Source organism: Triturus cristatus, chromosome 6 (genome assembly GCF_964204655.1).
Source record: "Triturus cristatus chromosome 6, aTriCri1.1, whole genome shotgun sequence".
NCBI lineage: Eukaryota > Metazoa > Chordata > Amphibia > Caudata > Salamandridae > Triturus > Triturus cristatus.
Genome location: NC_140589.1, coordinates 277,826,469 through 277,845,136, shown reverse-complemented (window position 1 = coordinate 277,845,136; position 18,668 = coordinate 277,826,469).

Here is an 18,668-nt window from a genome sequence, read left to right as displayed (position 1 = left end):
TCTCAGCGACTGTCATCTCGAGGCTCGATTATGGTAATGCTTTGTACCTGGGCTTATCACAGAAGCTGATGAGGAAACTGCAGGTTGTGCAGAACGACGCAGCCAGACTGGTCTTCTCTCTTCCTAGAAGCTCGCACGCAACTATTCTTCTTCGTAAACTGCATTGGCTGTCGGTGAAGCTTAGGGTTCAATTCAAAGGCCTCTGCATGGCCCACAAGGCGCTCTTTGGTAATGCCCCAGAATATGTCAAACAGCGCCTGAGGAAGTATGTTCCCGGTAGACCCTTACGCTCTGGGTCTGTCTCAAATCTGGCTCAACCCAGATTCAATCTAAAAACCAAAGGAGGCTGTGCTTTCTCAGTACTCACTCCCCAACTTTGGAATGATCTTCCATCTAGTCTGAAGGAAGACTCTCACCTACTCTCCTTCAGGAAAAAATTGAAGACATATCTGTTCGGAAAGGTAACATCTTCGGTCTAATTGGAGCAGGCAGATGGTTTTTGAGGCGTCATTATGTTCTTGGTCTTCTGTCTAGCGCTTAGAGACCGGTGGTGATAGGCGCTTTATAAGAACCCTATAACATAACATAACATAACCTTCCCAACTTCTTTTTGCCAATTTAGTGGTGTTTTTGTAGGCTATCCTATTGTCTTTTATTAGTGACCTGTCATTGGATTTAATGGCTAAGATAAGTGCTTGCTTAGCCTTGCGACAATCATCACTGTACCAAGGGTGCTCGGAGGGCCACTTTTCTCTTATTCTTTTGATAGGGAAACAAATATTTTCCATGGCAGATATTAAACCTTGGTGGTTATCAGCAATTTCGGGAAGGTTGTTAGAAGAGTCAACAGTTCCGCTAAGTTGATTTGCGGCCTTGAGGACTGGGATGGCAGTTTGGTAAAGGGAAGCTAACTTTTCCTGTGATTGGCAAATTACCTCCCATCTGCCTCTCCTTCTGCAGCTAGTCAGGATTATAGTAGGAACAGTTAAGGATTGGACTTCAAGTGCACTCTTAGGACATTGTGGGACCGTCTCAAGAATCAGGGCATTATGATCACTATCGTGTCGAGGCACGATCTTGAAGTCTATTACCCTATGCCAAGATTTTGTGTCCACCAAGATATAATCTAAAATGGAGGCACAGCTCAGTCTGTTCTAAGTATAATTTGCTGGGGAGTCAGATTTTGTGCGCCCATTACACGCCCTAAGTGAGTGGTTCAGTGTGAGGGTGTTCATTTGGAGTACCAATGGGGTCCAAGCCCTGGTGGGCGGAGCATTAGGCTCTGGAATGGACCAATGCAGGTCCTCCTCACTGGGGTTACCTGCATTCAGGCCATTCAGAGGTTCATACTAACAATTGAAATCACCGCCAAGTACCACCAAAATATTATCAGGGATAATGAGCAGGAAGGTTGTCAGTTGGTCAAGAGTTGATGACTCCTGGCCGTAACCAACTGGACGGGAATAAACATTGATCAGAGCAATTCTGATTTTTGCATGAAAACTCAAAAAACACAAAGAATATCACGAGAAGATGTCACTATCTGTTTTGCTGTGCACCCCAAGTATACAGCAACCCAGGTGCATAGTCACCCTGCGAGCCTTCCCCTTCCCCCATAAGTGGCTGCTTGGCTAAAGGTCGCATAGCCTAATCTATGTGTATCCGCCCTAGCCCAGGTTTCCTGAAACATACAGATTACATTTTGTTCAATAAATGCTCCCCACTCCAGATTGTCCAGTTTGGAGGTAAGGCCAGCGATGTTCCATGATAGTACCCGGAACTTAGATGTGCCATTAATTTGCTGAGGAGTTCCACTGGGCTCCTTATCCAAGGGTCTTTTGCCATTCCCGACAGTGGAGTATTCGACTGTGGAGCTTGAAGGTTCTAAAATCACCCACAGTTGGCCATTAAATGCCTGCAAGGGCCTAGGGGGGGAGCCCGTTGTAATTCGAATGCTAAAGCCCCTTGTACTACCTTGCTTTGGGTGCCTCCCAATCCATCGGCCCCCCTCGGTGTCCTGTCCTATATCCTGTCTGGGATGAACAGGACTCCGAGACGGCACCCTCCGTTCTGTAGGACCCCCTGGACTCCCTCTGGGAATTTAATTCCAAAATCATTGGATGTGCTGGTTTTAGTCAATCTAATGACTCTAGGGACGCAAATCTGTTTGTGAGTGGTAAATTAAAAGGTAATGGGCTTGGTTGGTCCTGTCCCAAGATGGTCCTTTGCTTAATCTTCTGCCTGGTCCCTGCCCCATGCATAGTCCACAATCTATTTTCAGACACAAGTCCCGGAGGGTAGAAGTAACTCAACGGGAAAGCGCTTATACCACTAGCCTGCCTTTGGTGATTGCGATCTAGAAGGGCCCTTACAACCCGAGGGTTTCTAAAATTGATCACAATGTTATCACCGGGTATATCTTTTGGCCTCTGGCCCACCCCTCCCACCCTTTGTGTAAACAACATTTCACCTGCATCTTTATACGAGAATTGAAGCTGCGTAGCCAGGCAGAAATTACATTTATTTTTTAGTTCGAAGTGGGATTCCCTTTACCCATATTCAATTCCGATTCTCCGGTAAGAATCATGATATATGTAGTGGAGTCCGGGGGGAGGTTGATACATGGTAGGGCTGGTCTCAACTCTGGTACTTCTGTTCGTACATCCTGCCCCTCGTTGACTCTATGATTTGACCCCAATCGCTGCATATTATCTCCAGCTGTTGGCATTTCTGGGCAGGATCTATACTTATTACCAACATCCCACCCCTGTCTAGGCCCCTGACACTGGGAACTGTCCTTATCTATTGACTTATTAGGAATAATCACATGTCTATTTACATCCCCCTTGTTGTTCTGGATTGGCAGGGACAGGCTCAGGTTAGTTGCAGAGGTGTGATCAACCCTGGGATGGGGAGACAAAATTTGTGGCACTTGCCGATGAAGGGATTCACCCACCCTGTAATTTGCTTCTACCTTGGCCACTTGAGTCTCTACCAAGGTTGTGAGCTTATCTACCCAGGATATTAAAACGTTAAGTTCGTCCTTGATGATTTCCCTTGTTTTTGACTGGAGTTCCATCACGAAGTTTGACACCCAAGTTGGCTGTTCTGTGCCTTCAGTTGAACGACCACTTGCCCCTCCGTTCCCCTAGTTGTCATTCACTATAAGTTCCGTGGAACCCTTCTTCCGTTTGGTCCCAACCCTCATAACAGGTTTAGTTTTCCCTTTTTTTCTGGACCTGGAGGACTATTCTCCATGTGCGCTTCCATGGTGGGTGTATCGTGTATCAAAACACGCGTTCTGGACAAAGTCATAGAGGAGTCAGAGTCCACGATTGACGGAGTAGGTTGCATATCGGGGTTTGGCAGGGTAAGGGCTAGGGCCGGTGTTAGCGATAAGCGCCTTTCATTCAGTTCAATTTCAATTGACTCCGCCCCAATAGCCCTCTGAAGCATCTTGTCAATAGAAGTTGTTGGGGATTGCATGATTAAAGTTTGTTTTTTCCCAGCACAGGCACTCTTCCCCATTATTGCTAAATGAAGTTGAAGTGGGCAAACTCCACGTTCCGCCTTGTCGATGACTCTGGTTAGGGAAGTAAGAGCCAGGACAAAACCAAAACAACTTGAGGACTAAACACAGCTAGAGGCACCCCCAGAAAGGGAAAAAAGAAGCAGAGCAACTACCAAGCCTTGCTCGAGATAATAAGGCAAATAAGATATATGGCACCAACCTTAAGCTCCAGCCTGGGTAAATGGTTCCATGGGCCAGTTGTTTTCCAGAGAAATGCCTAAGGGGGGGTGGCCCAGCCCAGCCTCTTCCAGGCTCTGATGGGCGCATATGGCCCCGCCCTTGGCTGCAGGAGCCGCAATTTCAATTTTAAGCTTCTCCGGCACACAAACCGCCGTCACTGCCTCCAGGCGTGGAGCAAGGCTTGCTGGGGGTTGGAGTCCCCTGTGGCAGGTTGGGAGGCTTGCAGCTTGTGGCGGCAACGATGAACGGCTTCCATGCTGCGGGAGCCGCGAGTTCAATATAAGCGCCTCTGGGCACACTAACTGGCGTTAGCACCTCCAGGCGCGGAGCAAGGCATGCTGGGGGTTGGAGTCCCCTGTGGCAGGTTGGGCGGCTTGCGGGTGGTGGCGAAAACGATGAACGCAGGTCGCAAAATACAACCTGCCTAATTAATATGCTTTAGGAAGGCCATTTTGCAACCCCCTGTGAATGGGCAATTTGCAATGTGACCTGCATAGATTACTTCACAAATTGCATTCTCATTCACAAACTAGTTTATTTACAAATAAAACATCCCTGGCTTGCAACTGAGAATAGTAATCAGGACCCAGAGTCCCAGTAGCGGCAGCTACCGGACCCAGGTGGTGGGCGGGGAGGTACTGGGGGATGAAAAAAACAAAAAACACTTACCTGAAAACGGCCGGCTGACGACTCTCCTCCGTCCTCTTCTTCCTGTCTGCGGTCTGGCACCAGGAAGCAGCAGGTAGCACCCGGACTTTGGCAGCCATGAGTTTGAACCCCACCCACACCTGCTCAGCCGTCTCCCTCTGGCCCTCCAGCACACGTCATTGGAAGGTCATTTGTTGTTCCCGGGGGACTTGGGAGGGTGCCAGGGCTGTGGGTGCCTCCTGCTGGGTGGTTTGAGTGGTGGGTGGGGTCTCCTCGATGTAGCTGGGCTGCCCTGATCCTGGAGGTGAGTCGCGGATGAGTTTAATGATGTCTAGGAGGGCTTGTGCATCGATTAACCCCGGGCGTAGCACTACGCTTCGCCCACGTAGTGTACGTAGCGCTGCCTGCTTCGCACTTTCTGAAGTAGGCGAAGCAGGGCAGCGCTACGCACATGCCGAGGGCGAAGCGTAGCTGCTTGCCACCCGCCACCCACCTCCCGCCTGCCCTCCTTTTAATAATATAAGCAATGCGCATTTCTCGCGAGAAATGCGCATGCGCGGGCGTCCGCGCATGCGCATTTGCCAGAAGAAATTAGAAACAGAAAGAGGGAGCCCCGGAGACGCCGCGCTTACGGGTAAGTCGACTTACTTTAATTTATTTTTCATTGCGTATATTATTTAAAAGAAGGGCGGGCGGGAGGTGGGTGGCACGTAGTGGGGCTACGCGAAGCGCGTAGTGTGCGTAGATTTGGGCACACTACGTGCTGCTTCACGTAGCCCCACTACGCCCACTACGCCCACCCTTAGCATCGATGCTGGTGTTGTCCTCCTTGTCATCAGTGAAGAGTGGCTGGGACTGCTCTTCAGGAAGTGTTGATGATGCCCCTGCGATGTGAAGGGGAGATGGTGTATTACAAAGTGTCCCCATGTATGTAGCCGCATGGTACAGGTTGACAATCTGACAGCATGGCATTGTACACTGTGACAGTCTGTGGGTCTGTGCGAGGAGCCAGGGTCATTGTGGGTGTGTACTGTGCCCTGCGTGATTGTGCATGTGTGCCATCGTGGCCCTCTCCACCCGGCCCCCAGTACCTGATGGTCACTCACCCCGTTGCCGTTGTGTTGTGTCCTGTGGAGCAGTGTCCGGTCCCCTGACTCCGGCCACAGTATCCACACTGATGACTGTCGACACTTGCTCCTCCATGTCATCTGCTCCAGCTGTGGCGCTGGGCCCCCACCTCCGGTCTGCATTGCTGCCTTCTGGTTGGCGGAGAGTTTCTCCTTGGTCTTCCGCTTGATGTCATTCCATCGCCTCTTGACCTTGTCCATTGTCTGCTTGTGCTCTCCGACGGCATTCACCTTGCTGAAGATGTCTCACCATATTCCAGTTTTGGTGCCCAATGACATGTTGGAGGTGGCAAAGGGTTATTGATGGTGTTCCATCACCTCCGTGACTATGATCCTGTTCGCCTGTGGACTGAACTTCATCTTCCTCGTCTTCTTGTCCTTTCCCTTCCCTGTCCCCGATGTCCCAGACTGGTCATCCGGGTTGCTTGTGGGGTTGCGCTCGTCCTCTGCGCCTGCTCCGGCTGCCTCCATGGTGCTTGGGTGTAGGTCAGTTTGTGTGTGGGTGTTTTTTCTACTTTTATGGTGATTTTTTCGGCCTGCCAGGTGTGTGTTGTAGGCCTGGTGCTGCTTATCACTGATTTCCTCATCGTGCTTTGGCCCATCGCGTCTTTTTTGGTGTTGTGGTTCGTGTTTTTATCTCCGTGGTGATGGTTGTATCACAGACATTGTCCCCGGTATCAGCGGACTATTGCATGGTACCGCCTTGTTGTGAATTCCACGTTGACATGGGGTTATTGTCCCGCGATGGGCTCCGATATTGAAAGTTGCGTTACGCTACTCTTGCAGTAGTTATCACATGTTCTAGTGAATATCCCCCTCAGTCATGTAGACCATTTCTACATATGTATTATTTCTGTTTTCCCATTTTGTGAAAAAAAATAAACAAATATGATTGGCATAATAATCCTCTGAATTAATTCAGTATTTGAGACAGTTACTAAAAAACATAATGACGTTATGATTAAGGTCTTTGAACAGAAAATAGTGTGATATGCAACAGGGTCTCCAAGGAGATGAGCTAGAGTAGGAAAAAATGTAATCCAATGTGTGAAAAATAGTGGTGAAATCAACACTCATCTGAATTCTCTATGAGGTGCTAGATAAACGCGCTGACCTATTGAAGCTCAGCACAAGTTGCATTTTTACACACTTCTTCGTTTCTTAACTCGCTGATCAATAACGTAAACACACTTGCAGGACCTGTAAAGTCCTGGCAATATCAGTGACAGGTTTAAATCAATGCTTAAATTGTAAAATAAATAAGTGCCGGGGCTCTCATCAGAGGCCACTGCAGCTTGCACCACACAGTGTCACTGCCAGCTGCCAATGACCGAACAAACACAGCTACTAACCATCGCACAAGTGTGACAATTCATACAATCCCAGGCCCCCAAAGCTATAAGAATGGACTGGGAGGCAGGTATTATTCATTGTGAAAGTAAATTCCACTAAACAATTAGCCACACAGCACCACTATGTGTAACACTGCCATAAGCCCGATGCCGGCAATTAGGTCCCGAGCATTGGAAACCACCTGCACAAATTAAGCACTGGTTTAAAGGTCTCTTTGCATAGCACCAGGTGAGTGCTGGTACAAGAGGATCTGTTTTTCAATATTTACGCAAATAAACTGTCCCATTTGTAAATTAAGTGCTGCTATTTTTACATGTTTCATGCACACCCACCTAAATTAAACAATGTTGACCTTATGATGTGTATAATAAAACAAACAAGTGGGACCACATTCCATACTACATCTTCATTGTAACCTAATTGTTCTTTATGCCTCTGTGGCCAAAGACAAGTGTTGAATAAAGAGGATCGCTGCCTATAGATGTTCTGGCTACCAAGCATAACCTTTTCTTATAGAAGGAGGCGTTTTGCACCCCACTTCCTCTGAGGCCAGTGGATTTTCTCAGGAGCACACTTATACCCTTGTGGTCCCATAAAAGCGCTGCCAGTGCTTAATATTTTGAAGAACGAGTAACAGTGCCCAAAGCTCTGCTTATAAGCTCACAGCCGGTGCTAATAAATGTCGGGTGTGCCGAGTACCAAGGCGGCGTAGACTTGAGTTCACCTCATGCATATTTAATCCCATACCAGACACTCCCTGCCCCTTCATCTCAATCTTGCCAGTCCCTACTTTCTCCCTTTGTGAGGTTTATTTCTGTCTTTCTCTTCCTCTGTCTTTACACTTTGTGTGTTTTTCCCTTTCTTGCTCACAGTAAATGTCTGATGTGAAACAATAAGTGCCAGGCCCCGAAAATGAGTGTCGGTGGGTCCCATAGGTAAGCACCGGCTCAGATTAAGGACTGTGCCCTGCAAGTGCTTGCCAACCACACTTCTTTCTTCATGATCAAAACATTTTGCCCAGATGATCAACAAGCTCAACCATTTCGGCCAATTAAGTAGTCGAGTAAAGATTGTTGAGCTGTGCATGGAATTCATTTGCTTGGGCCTTGTTCCATCATCATCTTTCTTTATTTCGACATTTGTCATAAAATAATCCATACAATTAGGCATTATAAAAAAGAAAAAAAAGAAAAATTAGTGCAAATATACGTAAAACAGTTATTACAACAGCAAAAAAATAGGAGCGGCCGTGGGACATGCCAATAATGGTAATCAATACATTATACCTCCATACAATCTAAAGTTTAGGGAATCTCCTCATGGCAACTATGAAACTATAATGGAAAGATATAGTTTCAAACAAGGTTTTCACAGATCCTTCTTTTCCTACACATAGCTGCCAGAAATGATGACACGGCAAAAACTATTACAGTAGTTAAGTCTGTTTTAAGAATTCGATAAGCTTGCATACAATGCGTAAAGCCCACATTTTTGCACAGAGGAACAATCCAGCACCTTCTAAACTTTTGATAAACAGGGCAAAAAAATAGTATATGCAGTTCATTTTCCTGATCGAAAGCGCAACCAGGACAATTTTTTGGAGCGAGCGGGGACCATTTACTCGTAAAAGCTCTAATAGGTAAGGTACCAGATCTCCACTGCAGATACAATTTCCTCGCTACAGGTGGGCTGATATCATTTAAGACATGCTCAAAGTAGTAAAGATCTCTAACCACTATAAAAGTCTGTGTTAAAATAGCGGATTGAGAATTCTGTATGGAAGCGGTTAGTTTGGTTTCATAATACAGATTAACCAGATGGTTACGTGAAACACTAGTGCAAGCTGTCACCAGATCAGACCACAACAACGGGAGGCCCATTCTCCCCAGTTCCTCTTTCACATACCTCAACCAAGGATGTTTCCCCACATTGGGGAGCCCTAGGACTTCAAAGAGTTCTTTCCTATAATCCTGAAGCTCGGGGGTAATCCAAATCCTCCGCCAAAATGTTAGAGGTTTAAGGCCCAATTCCTCGTCTATGGGTCTAATGCCCAAATGAAGCCTAAGTGGCAATAAGGGAGTACTAGGGGGGAGGGCCTGCAACTGCCTTAAAAATTTATTTTGTGTGACTATGATCTCTGGACGGCAGTGAAAGCCCCAGAGTTCACCGCCATAGGTTACTGCCCCCCTTGCCTGTAATTTGTATATTTCAAGAGCTGGGCCAATTGGTTTGACACATGATTTATTAAAAAGTCTTAAAATACCCCCCACTGTTTGGGCTAACTTAAGTTGAGATTTAATTTGGTGTGGGACCCATGTCATAGTTTCATTTAAAGTGAGCCCTAAATAATCAAAGGTCTGGACCCTTTCTAGACTAACTCTCCCTATACTCGGGTTTGGGCGTGTCACTGCTGGTGGATTAAAAATCATATATTTTGTTTTGAGAGTATTTATTTCTAAGCCCTGTTCGAGGCAAAAAGTCTCAAAACCATCCAGCACTCGTTGAATGCCCATCGGGGACTTCGAGAGTAGTAAGGTGTTGTCTGCGAACATAATCGCAAGGACCCGAGATCCAGCGAGCTTGGGGGCGTCACTATTTATAACCTCATTCAGATGTGTAAATACTCTTTGACATAGAGGCAGAACAGGGTGGGTGCCAAAACACAACCCTGTCTGACTCCCCTGTCAACGGGAAATCTGGATGATAAGGCACCATTTTTCCCACACCTGACCTGTGCGTAGTTCCCCCTATGTAATCGAATTATCATATTCAATAGGGGGGCAGGAATGCCCAGTTGTAAAAGGACGGACCATAATTTAGCCCGGGGGACCAGGTCAAAGGCCGCACGGAGGTCCACAAAAACAGTATATAATGACCCACCCTCAACTTTAACACATTCTTCCTAAACCCTGCCTGGTAAGGGCTTAGAATGGAGCACTCTTCTATCCAGTCCCTAAGGCGATCTAAAATCAGCCTTGCAAATATTTTCTGAGGCACATCAATGAGGCTAATAGGCCTGTAGTTGGCTGGGAGGAGAGGTGAGCCCTTCTTGAAGATAGGGACTATCTCAGCTCCCAACCAAGTACTAGGTACCGCCATACCCCTCTGGACTGCATTAAATAAAGCCGTTAGATAAGGGGCCCAAACCTTAGGTTCGTGTTTGAAGTGGTCACCTGGAAGTTTATCCAGCCCAGGCGCTTTACCGACTGGGAATTTAGTTAATACAGCAAGAACCTCTTCTTCCATGAACTCGACGTCATATAAGTCGGTAGTAAAGTTGGGCGATAGTCCCCCCTGCTCGATATCATAAGTGGAATACTCCCCTCCATAGAGGGTGGAAAAATGATCTTCCCACACATTAGCAGCGATATTAGGTACAATCGCCGGTAAAGGGTCGGTCGACCCCGTATTAACAATTTGCCAAAACTTTCGGGCATCACTTAGTTTTAGTGCAGATGTTAAATTAGCCCAGTTATCATTGTCCCACTCCATCTTGGCATGGTATATTAACTGCTTATATGCTAGTCGTTTTTCTCTTATTAGCTCCTTGTTATTATTAAGCTTCACAGCCCTGAGGAGTTCTGTTTTTAGCTTCCTACAGGCGGTGTTATACCATGTAGGTCTATTACCTCTCCTTCTGTCTTTGTGCGCTATAGGATTGAAGACCTCAGCCAAAATAGCATTTAGTTCCAAATTTAGATCCCCGAATTTTTGGTATATTTCGGTAGTGGGATGCTGCAGCGTTAAGGCACCTATAGCTTCCAGTACCGGAATTACCTGCGCGTAAAGTTCTGCCACTAACGCTGGATAAATGACTAATTTTTCCCACCTGACCCTACACCTGTTACTGGATAGGAGGAACCTGGCATCTGGGCCATCATTTGAGTTACATGAGCCTTCGGGGTTGCCCAGGGATAGAAATTCTAGGATCAACGGATTGTGATCGCTATCACCCCTAATTTCTACCCTAAAATCAATGACCTTGTCCCAAGCACAACTTTCAACAAATATATAATACAAGCGTGACTCTTGCCCGGGCTTGAGGAAAGTACATTTTGAGGGGATGTCTGATTTTGATCGGCCATTACAGGCCCTAATAGAATACTTTAAAGTTAGGGCCGTAATTTGGATGGCCAAAGGCGCCCAAGACCTAGGTGAGGGGCCCACTGCTGGAGGTATTTTCCAGTATTCATCCTCCTCCAAAATAGCACTATCCGTCAAACCCATAAGCGGCTCGAAATGGCAGTTGAAATCGCCCCCTAGCAAAAGAGTAGTGCCCTGAGGTATCATATTTAAAAATACAGAGAGCTCTTCAGACTCAGATGTAATACTCACAGGTCTTGAAGAAACATTGATCAAAGCAAGCCGGGAATCATTCGGCCATTCTAAAATCACGCATTGGAGATCCTCTGAAGACGTATTAAAAACTCTAGCTCTACAGCCCAAGTGGGAACGCACCCAAATTATTAAGCCCCCTGACGGTCTACCCTTCCCCCCCCACCTTGCCGGGACTGAAAATGAAACAAAACCACTCCGATGATATTCCTCCCTAGCCCAGGTTTCCTGAAAGAGGCATATGTCATTCCTGTCTATGAACGAGCCCCATTCGGGACACATTCCTGCTAAATTCCACGACAAAATTGTCAGTGGATCAGCAGTAGGTGTAACTTCCAGAGTTGGTCGACCATATCCCTCACTGAACGTTGTGACCGCCACCAGGCGACCTTCCGCTAAGACCCCACTCTGGCCGTCGGGGATGGTAGTGCCCAGAGGAGCCCCTAACTGGGCGCTCTCAACACTATCTACTCCCCCCGGCCCACCCCTATTCATACATGTAACTGAATGTCCATGCAGAGTGGAATTGTTAGTGATAATATCACTCACCCTCAAATAACTCCCCAAATTGGAGTTACCATGTGGTCAATCCACCTCATCCGAGCAGCTAAACCGATTGTAATCCAAATATTGGGATGCCCTATTAGAGTAATGTGGGTTATTCCTGATCCCTCTAGAGTGGCTTCTAGAACCCATCTTCGACCAACCCTCTTCTAATCCCATATCAGAGCAACTAGCATCAGGTGGATAAAAAAAGGACAAGGGAAGGGTCTGAATTATGGACTCCTCCTTGGAAGACGGCCTCTTAAGAATGTGGGAAACTGTCCCCGGGTCCCTAAAATTAACCATAATGCAATCGCCACTAATGTTTTTCTTAGTTGATCCCAGCCATGAGACCCTTCTGACCATCAAAATTTCACTAAAAATGTGTGGGGGAAGGGGTCTATACTTGTTTAGCCAACTTGCTACTTTGTTTTTTAATGAAGCAAATGATTCTACTCTTGTATTAGTGAGTTCAGGAACTCCTGCTAGAACCACTACAAGGGGAGCAGCTTCCGGGGGTAAATTTACTATCAGTTTCTTTCTCAATCGATTGTCCTCCAGATTTTCTTGCTCAGTGTTTAACAAAGGCTTTTCAGCCATTACCCCAGGACAGGAAGGAAGGGTGGAATTGGTATTCCTTTGTGGGATATCCTGTACTGAAGAGGAGGGGTTTACCAAAACTGGAGGAGTTGTTAAAGGAGGGGTATTAACTGAATGTACACCCCTTATATTAACATCCCTCCTCCCTTCGGTGGTTTCCACAGTTTGTAAGTGGTCTACCAGAAACCCTGTGGCCCTTTCTAAGTTTACCAACCTAAGATCAATTTGGTTAAGTCTAGAAATCAAAGGGTCCAACAAAGATTTCAAAATACTTCCCAGTCCTGTAGTCTGATGGTCAGTGCAAGGCTGGATGTTATTGCCAATATTCAAGGTAGTAGACTGTGCTGCAGAAGGGCTCAGGACTGGGGAGTTTATAGGATCACTGACTACTGGAGGAATCACCTTAACTTTTGCCCGGCCTTTATGATTGATATGGGTAAAGGAACTAGATAACTTTGCCCTCTTTCCACCTCCTATCTGTGTCCCTCGCTTTCTTTTTGGGACAGCCCCTTCCCTATTGTCTCGTAACTGAAGGGTGTTGACCACAGACCCACAGACAGGCGTCATAATAGCAGTAGGAGGGGACACAGTGCTAGACTCGATAATAGCCGATGTAGAATCTCTTTTCGATCCTGAACAACGCCCCGATTCGGGCGGAATAATTACTACCAAATGATCACTATTAATTAAGGGATTAGGCGGTGAAATTCACCTATCAGGTGTTCTGGCATTCGCTATGTGACCCAGCGACGATCTTTTCACGTTATCTATACCCTGAGACAGCCGACGCTCTAGAATAGTGATCTCATTTGATTTCAAAGAGTTTGCTCTAATCAAGAAACTGTCCAAAGTACCCGCCATCATTGTACTGGACGAAAGTGCTTTACTTCTTGTCTCTATGCCCGCCATAGTCCTATGTCTACAACAATAATATGTCCTTTGGATAACAATGTCTTGAACAGATACCTCAATTAGACAGGAAACCAAGAGGAATGGCCCGGTCCGGTCTCACACGGTCTGTAACGGGCTAGAACGGGCCCGCGCGCGTCCCGCGTTGCATTTGTATGACGCCGTTATATCCGTCCAGGCAGGGGGCGGGAGCATGAGGGAAGAGGCTGCAGCTGTGCTGAACTGGGCTGCTGGTCCTCGCAGTCCTTCACGAATTCACAGCCCCAAAAACGGCAACAAGGCTTCCACGAGCGGCACCCACTCAAATAGCCTTTACCACAGTAATGGTACCACAACAGTGTGGCAGTAAGCATGCAGACATAGTTTTTTTTAATGCTCCTAACTGTGGACTAATGCATTTACTCAAGGTGTATGTGATTGATGGTCATGGTTTTGAATCGCAGCTACTCAGCCTTTTATCTTTCAGGGGTTGGCAAAATGAGTACCACAGAGTCGGTAACATTAAACATCTGTTATTCACTGCCAAGAGTCTCCAAGGGCCAGTTTGCCCTTTGCAAATATATGTTACATCTAGCTTCTTCCTTTTCCCTCTGGTGCCTATAAATATACTATTCTATTAGGAAACCACAGATTCTCAGCCACTCCCTTTTTAAAAATGAATGTTGTCACTTGGACCAAGCGTTGTTGCAGTGCTGTCTTCAGCTTGTATTGACTTTTGCCGATTAGCACTGGAAAGAATCTTTGTTTTGAGTTACTTGCTTGTAGACACTCTGCCAGGGTCAAATGGACAAATGAATCTGTTACCCCGGCTAAAACCTACAGGAGATTTCCTTCCACTCTACTGGCAGAAATTACAAGAAGAATAATTACTTTTATCATATTTACATGGGCGCAGATTCAGGTAATAGGGAATGCATCAGAGAGCTTACAGTTTGTCCTAACATTACCCTTAAAAAAATCTAAAAACGATTTATTGCTTATGCATTTTTATGTTTTATTCACACTAGTAACTATTAGAAATAAATTCCGTTTGATCGAGGTCCAGAAATGTGTCTTCTCATATCTCTTTTCAGGAAAGTTTCATTTGAGTAGATTACTCACTCTGCAGGGTTTGCTTCACATGCCCCAGATGTTACTGAAGAAACACTTACATTCAAGCAGTTTTAGCACAATCTACATTTTTATGTTTTACTCATTCTTTAATAGCATATTCAAGAAAAATCAAAAGTGAGCTATTCAAACATGCACTGGAAATGGTAAACATCTGAATGTGTAGGTGCTAAGGATGTGTACATATTTAATTATGTGTGTGAAATCTTGCATAGCTGCTGTTAATTGACCCACCCGTAGTTTGCATTTTGTTTTTTCTAAGTCTATGAGCAAAAGTACTTTCCCCCAGCCAATCATAGAGGGATATTCTCAAGGAAGTGGCGGTGAGAGGCGTTAGCCTCCTTGGCTTAACGCCTCTCACCGCCACTTCGGAACCGCTAGGCTGCACGCTATTCTCAAGAATGTGGTGCAGCCTGGCGTTTCCCGCTGCGAAGGCGCTAAGTTTTACGACTTAGCGCCAACGCAGACATCCTTGCACCAGAGTGCAAGGGTGTCTGTGTGCAGGGGAGGGTTGTTTATGTACAGGAAGGTGCCCATTCCCGTACATAAACAATCCTAAAATACCATTTTGTAGCTTTCATGTGTGCTGCTTTGTGCTGCACACATCAAAGTTACAAAATGGCATTTCTGAAAAGGTTTGTTCATGTACAGGAAGGGACACCTTCCTGTACATGAACAAACCATGGCATTTTGCTTTTTCCATATGTAATGCACAAGAGGAGGTATAAAGCATTTCTCCTCGTTTCGCCACCTTAAGACCAGGATTTTTCTGGTCTTAAGTTCGGTGCTGCCACCTATTATCGCCGCCCTTGATAATAGGTGGCAGCGTCGATCACAATGGGTGTTGAGGTGGAACGCCCACCGCAACACCCACTGCACGCCCCTTTCAAACTAAATTTAGCGTGAAAGGGGCCTTATTCTCAAGGTAGCGTTAAGCCACTTAACGTGGTTTAAAGCCACGTTAAGTGAGTTAACGCTCCCTTGAGAATAAGGCGCTGACCCTATCGCCACGGGAACGTCAAAAAAAGTGACGTTCTCGTGGGGATAGGGGCTTGAGAATATGCCCCATAGTATTTTTTCACAAGTGCTAGTTGTTGCTGAAAATGGATGTGACATTTTATTTATTTATTTATCGAGTTTTGTATCGCGAGAACCTGATCCGAAGGTATCAGAGCGCTTCACAGAGTTTGCATAGCAGCACTTGTGTGAGTTACATTTGGAGTAAGTATAAATGCATAGTGACAATATGTGAGTGAAGTATACGTCAGCCCTTAGAATAAATTGCTAATACATTTTTTAGGTGGATATGGTGAATGTATATATATATATAGCGTGCTTAACAGAGCACAGTAGCAATTGCACACAATTACAAGTGGAGTAAATAAAAACACATATGAACAGCATCTAGCGGAAAAAAGATGACGGACAGCAGTTTAGATGGACGATATAGTTGAGAGGTAGCTAGGGTAAGGCCTTATGATGGTGGGAAGAGTAGAGGCGCAGTTTTCCCTGAGATAGTGGTGCTCAGATATATTTAGAGTATGTGAGTGGGAGCAAACAGGCCAGTCAGATGCTTTCAGGGGGAGTGTGGGAGGCTGGCTTCGTATATGGTGCACACTTATTTAAGTGATGCACCTTGCACTAATCCATACAACCCTTTTGGTGATTTTAGTGGTCTTTGAAAGCACTCAAAGTGGTAGCTGTGAACAGCAACCATCAGGCTTATCTTAAAGGAGTGCAAAGCAGCTTGTTTAACCAATTTTAATGAGTTGTTGAGATTAGATGAAAAGAAACCACACAATATTTATAAAAATAAGTCTTATTTTTACACACACTATCACTAACGCATTGGTATATCTCCTACCCAGAGATCTCAACAAAATACACAAGAATACTTTGCAAGAATCAGGTAAATTGCACAAATATACACTGGTCTCCAGGGTGAGACCCAACCATTTATTAAGAAAGTGGAATGCAAACTGCAAAGGAAAACGGATCTCGGACCAGAAGACTCAGAGGAGTCGAGGACACAAGAAATCATACAAAGTAAGTACACAGGAAACCCATGGAGGATTTGTGCAGAGTGGAAACACATCCACATGCCCAATTGAAGTCAATAGAGAAGTTGCGGTTGCAGTTTTAAGGACCCTTCCTAGAGGACAACAAAGAAACCCTTTGAAAGACAGAAGGTTGGAGAGCCACCCCACCCGTGGATGCCCCAGGAACCAGGTTACCTGCACCAGGGAAGCCAGGTGCATACAGGTGAACTTACGGCGGAAACTGCTGTAGACACCAATGTGAGACTTCGTAGATGATGCCTCTGGAGAAGATATCGAAGAAGTGTGGTGGAATCCAAGGAGGAATTCTGGAAGGGAAGAAACTGCAAGCAGCGGGGAGGGCGTCTATGCCACTCAGAGGTGATCAGGAGGCACGGAACACAATGCTCACCGATGTTGAGCGGTTCTGAAGAGTCAATGGTGACCTTGTCACTGCAGCTGTAAGGACGAGGCGATGCTGAGTACAACCAGGAGCCGTGCATGAGCTGATCCCTATTGGATGTTGGTTTCTAGGTGGCCAGAGTCTGGTGGGAGCACCAACAAGCCTTTGTAGCCGCAAATGGTGTGGAAGACAAAAAGGAGCAGACATTGGGAATAGCAAGGTTCATGGGGCTCACCAAATGCAGGACAGTTGAGCAGGCTTAGAGCAAGCAGGGGGGCCCACTGAGACAAGAGAAGACCCAGAGGAGGACCCACAGGTCAAAGGCACAATAGTCACAAGAGGACCCTGAGAAGCTCACCAAAGATGGAGGCCCACGGTGCAGAGGATGCAGTGAGGATGCTGAACTTTGAGGATGAGGTGCTGAACTGGAAGCTGGAGCTTCTTGTTGCCTGAAAATCTCTGGAGTGCAGAGCCAAAAAGCCTTGGCGACAGCAAGTCGACACGGTGCACAGGGGTTTGGTCCCAGTGGCATGACGAGGGATACTGTACTCAAAGTTGCTGAGCAAAAAGGTCAGGCCTCAAGGGAGCTGCAGAACCACCATTAGTGTTGCTGGGCCTTGCGTAGTCCGTAGGACGACAGGAGCAGCAGAACGGTTCGCTTTGTTGGGATGCCTGCAGATGCAGTGAAGTGACTCCCTCACTCCAAGGTAGATTTCTTCGGGTGTCCTTGACACCCATAGGTCTGTTGAAGAACTTGGATGAAGCACAGACACAGATGATGAAGAGGACTTGAAGAACAGCAAGACCAGGAGCAGCAGGAGTCTTCATGAGTGCAGTCTCGGTTCCAGTCGAAGTCCAACGGATTCCAAGTGCCCAGATGATTGAAGAGCAACTTAGTTTCACAGTTGAGTCTTGTCCCACAACAAACCTGAGGATCCACCCAGAGAGGAGTCCTTAAGTACCCTGAGGAAAGGGTTGGAACGACTCAGGAGTCCCAGCCAGAGGAGAGGCTGGACAGAGGGGAGCATACTCCCATGTCCATTGTCCAGTTTCGGGCCAGAGCGGGAACCAAGGGTTCCTGAACTGGTTGAAACTGAAGTATGCAAGGAGGGCACCACACGTATATCTGTTGTGAAAGGTACAAGCACCAACTCACACAGGCTTTGATGGCAGGCATGTAGTTACAGTTTAAGTGGACTGTCATGGATGGTACAATACGTGCTGAAGCCCATGGGAGCCCCTATGCCATGGGCACCTTAGTACTGTATAATGGGGACTTACAAGGGTACACCAGTAGCCAACTTTAGAGGTACCAAAGTACTTACCATGTTAATTTAGGGGAGAATGTACAGTTGCTGGGGTCCTGATTAGCAGGATGCCAGCATACTAGGTCAAAAGCACACTGACACCAGGTAAAAAGTGTGGGTAACCATGCTAGCAGGATCCTACCTTCCTACAGGGAGAGTTTAGATATTTGTTGAGGAGAAGGAGTTTCAGTTTCTTCTTGAAGTGAGGGAAAGACTGATTGTCATGTAAGTCCTAGGGCAGCAGGTTCCAGATTCTGGGAGGATTTCCGGAGAAGGTGTAGGTTCGCGATTTCTCTTTCTTAACTTTGACAGAATCAGGAGTAGATTGTTAGAACTTTGTAGTAGTCTCTTTTGACCGGCTTTTGATAGTTTATTTGCAAGGCATTCTTTTGATAGCATTAAAAGCATTTCCCTCGTTAAAATTGCATAGATGTTTTCTTATCATTTCTAGGTTTTGCATAGGCAGAGCGTACACTGTCTTTCGAGCCAGGCTGTATTCAGGTATAGAGTTGAAGCTCTGCCCATTTAATTGCTGTTAGAAATGGG